The following is a 4977-nucleotide window of genomic DNA, read 5'->3' as shown; positions in this document are numbered from 1 at the left end:
TAGCTTTGCAGACGATAAGTACAAACGTTTCAGAGAGAAGAGCGGCCAATGTAACGATCGGGCTTTAAGTCGATTCGATAACAAATGACGGATACAGACGGATTTCTCAAGTTTTTACTACATATGAACACATTTCACATTCTCCCATCCAACGCGGCTGCTAGTCCTCATTTCATGCAGAATCTTAAGGTCCTAGCTCATGTCCAAGGCACCAAAGCCAGCTAAAAAGTAAATAATCAGTACCTAAAACTTGAATTGTAGTACTTCTTACTGGCTATTACATCAACTTAGAAGCTTCATCTGTGTTCTACTATGGTGCTTTTAGTGTCTCCGCATACCGCAGCACGCGACATAGCTTTGCAGACGATAAGTAGAACCGTTTCAGAGAGAAGAGCGGCCAAGTGACGATCTGGCTTTAAGTCGATTCGATAACAAATGACGAAAACGGACGGATTTCTCAGGTTCTTACTACATATGAACACTTTTCACATTCTCCCGTGCAACTCAAGTGCTAGACCTCCTTTCATGCAGAATCTTAAGGTCCTAGCTCATGTCCAAGGCACCAAAGCCAGCTAAGAAGTCAATAATCGATACATAAAACTTGAATTGTACTACTTCTTACTGGCTATTACATCAACTTAGAAGCTTCATCTGTGTTCTACTATGGTGCTTTTAGTGTCTCCGCATACCGCAGCACGCGACATAGCTTTGAAGACGATAAGTACAACTGTTTCAGAGAGAAGAACGGCCAATGTGACGATCTGGCTTTAAGTCGATTCGATAACAAATGACGAAAACGGACGGATTTCTCAGGTTTTTACTACATATGAACACTTTTCACATTCTTCCCTGCAACTCGGCTGCTAGTCCTCCTTTCATGCAGAATCTTAAGGTCCCAGTTCATGTTCAAGGCACCAAAGCCAGCTAAAAAGTCAATAATCGATACCTAAAACTTGAATTGTACTACTTCTTACTGGCTATTACATCATCTTAGAAGCTTCATCTGTGTTCTACTATGGTGCTTTTAGTGTCTCCGCATACCGCAGTTCGCGACAAAGCTTTCCAGACGATAAGTACAACCGTTTCAGAGAGAAGAGCGGCCAATGTGACGATCTGGCTTTAAGTCGATTCGATAACAAATGACGAATACGGACGGATTTCTCAGGTTTTTACTACATATGAACACTTTTCACATTCTCCTATCCAACGCGGCTGCTAGTCCTCATTTCATGCAGAATCTTAAGGTCCTAGCTCATGTCCAAGGCACCAAAGCCAGCTAAAAAGTCAATAATCGATACCTAAAACTTGAATTGTACTACTTCTTACTGGCTATTACATCATCATAGAAGCTTCATCTGTGTTCTACTATGGTGCTTTTAGTGCCTCCGCCTACCGCAGCACGCGACATAGCTTTGCAGACGATAAGTACAACCGTTTCAGAGAGAAGAGCGGCCAATGTGACGATCTGGCTTTAAGTAGATTCGAAAACAAATGACGAAAACGGACGGATTTCTCAGGTTTTTACTACATATGAACACTTTTCACATTCTCCCGTGCAACTCGGCTGCTAGTCCTTCTTTCATGCAGAATCTTAAGGTCCTAGCTCATGTCCAAGGCACCAAAGCCAGCTAAAAAGTCAATAATATGTACCTAAAACTTGAATTGTACTACATCTTACTGGCTATTACATCGACTTAGAAGCTTCATCTGTGTTCTACTATGGTGATTTTATTGTCTCCGCATACCGCAGCACGCGACATAGCTTTGCAGACGATAAGTACAACCGTTTCAGAGAGAAGAGCGGCCAATGTGACGATCGGGCTTTAAGTCGATTCGATAACAAATGACGAAAACGGACGGATTTCTCAGGTTTCTACTACATATGAACACATTTCACATTCTCCCGTGCAACGCGGCTGCTAGTCCTCATTTAATGCAGAATCTTAAGGTCCTAGCTCATGTCCAATGCGCCAAAGCCAGCTAAAAAGTCAATAATCGATACCTAAAACTTGAATTGTACTACTTCTTACTGGCTATTACATCAACTTAGAAGCTTCATCTGTGTTCTACCATGGTGCTTTTAGTGTCTCCGCACACCGCAGTACGCGACATAGCTTTGCAGACGATAAGTACAACCGTTTCAGAGAAAAGAGGGGCCAATGTGACGATCTGGCTTCAAGTCGATTCGATAACAAATGACGAAAACGGACGGATTTCTCAGGTTTTTACTACATATGAACACTTTTCACATTCTCCCGTGCAACTCGGCTGCTAGTCCTCCTTTCATGCAGAATCTTAAGGTCCTAGCTCATGTCCAAGGCACCAAAGCCAGCTAAAAAGTCGATAATCGATACCTTAAACTTGAATTGTACTACTTCTTACTGGCTATTACATCATCATAGAAGCTTCATATGTGTTCTACTATGGTGCTTTTAGTGTCTCCGCATACCGCAGCACGCGACATAGCTTTGCAGACGATAAGTACAACCGTTTCAGAGAGGAGAGCGGCCAATGTGACGATCTGGCTTTAAGTCGATTCGATAACAAATGACGAAAACGGACGGATTTCTCAGGTTTTTACTACATATGAACACTTTTCACATTCGCCCATGCAACTCGGCTGCTAGTCCTCCTTTCATGCAGAATCTTAAGGTCCTAGCTCATGTCCAAGGCACCAAAGCCAGCTAAAAAGTCAATAATCAGTACCTAAAACTTGAATTGTACTACTTCTTACTGGCTATTACATCGACTTAGAAGCTTCATCTGTGTTCTACTATGGTGATTTTATTGTCTCCGCATACCGCAGCACGCGACATAGCTTTGCAGGCGATAAGTACAACCGTTTCAGAGAGAAAAGTGGCCAATGTGACGATCGGGCTTTAAGTCGATTCGATAACAAATGACGAAAACGGACGGATTTCTCAGGTTTTTACTACATATGAACACATTTCACATTCTCCCGTGCAACGCGGCTTCTAGTCCTCCTTTCATGCAGAATCTTAAGGTCCTAGCTCATGTCCAAGGCACCAAAGCCAGCTAAAAAGTAAATAATCAGTACCTAAAACTTGAATTGTACTACTTCTTACTGGCTATTACATCAACTTAGTAGCTTCATCTGTGTTCTACTATGGTGCTTTTAGAGTCTCCGCATACCGCAGCACGCGACATAGCTTTGCAGACGATAAGTACAACCGTTTCCGAGAGAAGAGCGGCCAATGTGACGATCTGGCTTTAAGTCGATTCGATAACAAATGACGAAAACGGACGGATTTCTCAGGTTTTTACTACATATGAACACTTTTCACATTTTTCCCTGCAACTCGACTGCTAGTCCTCCTTTCATGCAGATTCTTAAGGTCCTAGCTCATGTCCATGGCATCAAAGCCAGCTGAAAAGTCAATAATCGATACCTAAAACTTGAATTGTACTACTTCTTACTGGCTATTACATCAACTTAGAAGCTTCATCTGTGTTCTACTATGGTGCTTTTAGTGTCTCCGCATACCGCATCACGCGACATAGCTTTGCAGGCGATAAGTACAACCGTTTCAGAGAGAAGAGCGGCCAATGTGACGATCGGGCTTTAAGTCGATTCGATAACAAATGACGAAAACGGACGGATTTCTCAGGTTTTTACTACATATGAACACATTTCACATTCTCCCGTGCAACGCGGCTGCTAGTCCTCCTTTCATGCAGAATCTTAAGGTTCCAGCTCATGTCCAAGGCACCAAAGCCAGCTAAAAAGTAAATAATCAGTACCTAAAACTTGAATTGTACTACTTCTTACTGGCTATTACATCAACTTAGAAGCTTCATCTGTGTTCTACAATGGTGCTTTTAGAGTCTCCGTATACCGCAGCACGCGACATAGCTTTGCGGACGATAAGTACAACCGTTTCAGAGAGAAGAGCGGCCAATGTGACGATCTGGCTTTAAGTCGATTCGATAACAAATGACGAGAACGGACGGATTTCTCAGGTTTTTACTACATATGAACACTTTTCACATTCTTCCCTGCAACTCGGCTGCTAGTCCTCCTTTCATGCAGATTCTTAAGGTCCTAGCTCATGTCCAAGGCATCAAAGCCAGCTAAAAAGTCAATAATCGATACCTAAAACTTGAATTCTACTACTTCTTACTGGCTATTACATCAAATTAGAAGCTTCATCTGTGTTCTACTGTGGTGGTTTCAGTGCCTCCGCCTACCGCAGCATACGACATAGCTTTGCAGACGATAAGTACAAGCGTTTCAGAGAGAAGAGCGGCCAATGTGACGATCTGGCTTTACGTCGATTCGATAACAAATGACGAAAACGGACGGATATCTCAGGTTTTTACTACATATGAACACTTTTCACATTCTCCCGTGCAAATCGGCTGCTAGTCCTCCTTTCATGCAGAATCATAAGGTCCTAGCTCATGTCCAAGGCACCAAAGCCAGCTAAAAAGTCAATAATCGATACCTAAAACTTGAATTGTACTAATTCTTACTGGCTATTACATCAACTGAGAAGCTTTATCTGTGTTCTACTATGGTGCTTTTAGTGTCTCAGAATACCGCAGCACGCGACATAGCTTTGCAGACGATAAGTACAACCGTTTCAGAGAGAAGAGCGGCCAATGTGACGATCGGGCTTTTAGTCGATTCGATAACAAATGACGAAAACGGACGGATTTCTCAGGTTTTTACTACATATGAACACTATTCACATTCTCCCATCCAACGCGGCTGCTAGTCCTCCTTTCATGCAGAATCTTAAGGTCCTAGCTCATGTCCAAGGCACCAAAGCCAGCTAAAAAGTCAATAATCGATACCTAAAACTTGAATTGCACTACTTCTTACAGGCTATTACATCATCATAGAAGCTTCATCTGTGTTCTACTATGGTGCTTTTAGTGTCTCAGAATACCGCAGCACGCGACATAGCTTTGCAGACGATAAGTACAGCCGTTTCAGAGAGAAGAGCGGCCAAG

Source organism: Schistocerca gregaria, unplaced genomic scaffold (genome assembly GCF_023897955.1).
Source record: "Schistocerca gregaria isolate iqSchGreg1 unplaced genomic scaffold, iqSchGreg1.2 ptg000280l, whole genome shotgun sequence".
In the NCBI taxonomy this organism is placed as follows: Eukaryota; Metazoa; Arthropoda; class Insecta; order Orthoptera; family Acrididae; genus Schistocerca; species Schistocerca gregaria.
Note: the sequence above shows the minus strand (reverse complement) of the source record.